General features: G+C 38.3%; 1 non-coding gene across 1 annotated transcript; it reads right to left on the reverse strand.

Annotated features, from left to right (window-relative positions):
- Positions 1 to 541: 541 nt before the first annotated feature.
- Positions 542 to 648, reverse strand: LOC132000423 (U6 spliceosomal RNA). Its single transcript, XR_009399298.1, has one exon. It is a non-coding gene; the product is annotated as a U6 spliceosomal RNA (small nuclear RNA).
- Between the last annotated feature and the right edge of the window lie 1084 nt (positions 649 to 1732).

Below are 1732 nucleotides of genomic sequence, written 5' to 3' on the forward strand. Positions count from 1 at the left end.
TATTGACAAATGCTTAGGTTTCTTCTTAGGCTATTGCTAATTATGCTGCTCTGAACATGGGTGTTCAAATACCTTTTTTGAGACCCTGCTTTCTGTGCTTTGGGGTATATAACCTAAGAATGGAATTGCTGGTCATATGGAAATTTTATTTAGAGTTTTTGAGGAATTGCCATGCTGTTTTCCATAGCGGCTATACCATTTTACATTCCCATCGGCAGTGCACAGGATTCTAGTTTTTCCACATCCTTACCTACATTTGTTATTCTCTGTTTAAATTATTTTTCTTTTCTTTTTTTTTAAAGATTTTATTTATTTATTTGACAGAGAGATTGAGCACAAAAAGAGGAAATGGCAGGCAGAGGGAGAGGAAGAAGCAGGCTCCCGTTGAGCACAGAGCCCGATGTGGGACTCGATTCCAGGACCCTGGGACAATGACCTGAACCGAAGGCAGAGACCTAACCCTCTGAGCCACCCAGGGGCCCCTAAATTATTTTTCTTATGATAGCCATCTTAATGGTTGTGAAATGGTATCTCCTTATGGATTTTTTTTTTACACTTCACAAATTTGTATGTCATCCTGGTCCAGAGGTCATACTAACCTTCTCTGTATTGTTCCAATTTCAGTATATAGGCTGCTGAAGAGAGCACTCATTGTTCTTGCTTGCTTCCTTGATTTTTTTTTTTTTTTTGGTAAGATTTTACTTATTTATTTGAGAGAGAGCGAAAGCAATCACAGAGGCTGAGGGTGAAGCAGACTCGCCACTGAGCTGGGAGCCCGACGGGGGGATCGATCCCAGGACCCTGAGATCATTACCTGAGCTAAAGGGAGAAGCTTAACTGACTGAGTCACCCAGGCATCCCTCATTGTGGTTTCGATTTGCATTTTGAATTATTTACTTTTAAGTGTGAATTTTATGGTATGTGAATTATACCCTAATTTAAAAGACTGTTCATTGAGAGACCCTTGTGCACTGAGCATACCTAAGGTCCAGATCTTGGCTTCTAAATAGCCTTCTTCACTAAAAGAAACCCAGTTTGGAGTGGAGAAAGTACAAGGTGAGCCTGGAACATTTCATTGTACCAGAAAGCAAGGCAGTGCTCAAATAATGATGGGGTATGTCTAAAGGACATTGGCCAAATTTGGGACAACTTGAGCATCAAAATGATGCTATACTTGATTGTAAATTATTAAATTAATTAAATTAATAAATACTGAAATACTGAATCTAAATAATATTAGTTTTAAGTGCTACAATCCATGAACTCATGGTAATCAAAAGGAGAGAAAGAGAGAAAACAATGATTCTTTACAGCAGAGTGCCAGCTAATAGATGTAAAAGGAACTGGAGAATTTAGAAATCACCATTTTGCAACTTCTAATGAAATAATTGGTTCAAGCAAGAATTTGGTAATAGATGCTACAACCATTAAGCGAACAGTTATTACGAAACTGGTATCATCTACAAGATTACTTTTAATTGCAAATGGAAACATATACTTTTGCCATGGAAAAATCTGGCAATGACTGCTTTTTAAAAATTAATTGGTTAATTAATTTGAGTAATCTCTGCTCCCAATACAGGACTCAAACTCACAGCTCCGAGATCAAGAGTCGCTCACTCCACCAACTGAGCCAACCAGGTGCCCCTGGCAATTGCCACTTTAAACACGTGACCAGTTTAACATCATGAATTGTAGAAAAACCTGACATACGTGCTTCCTAATATGATGC

This window comes from Mustela nigripes, chromosome 13 (assembly GCF_022355385.1).
Source record: "Mustela nigripes isolate SB6536 chromosome 13, MUSNIG.SB6536, whole genome shotgun sequence".
In the NCBI taxonomy this organism is placed as follows: domain Eukaryota; kingdom Metazoa; phylum Chordata; class Mammalia; order Carnivora; family Mustelidae; genus Mustela; species Mustela nigripes.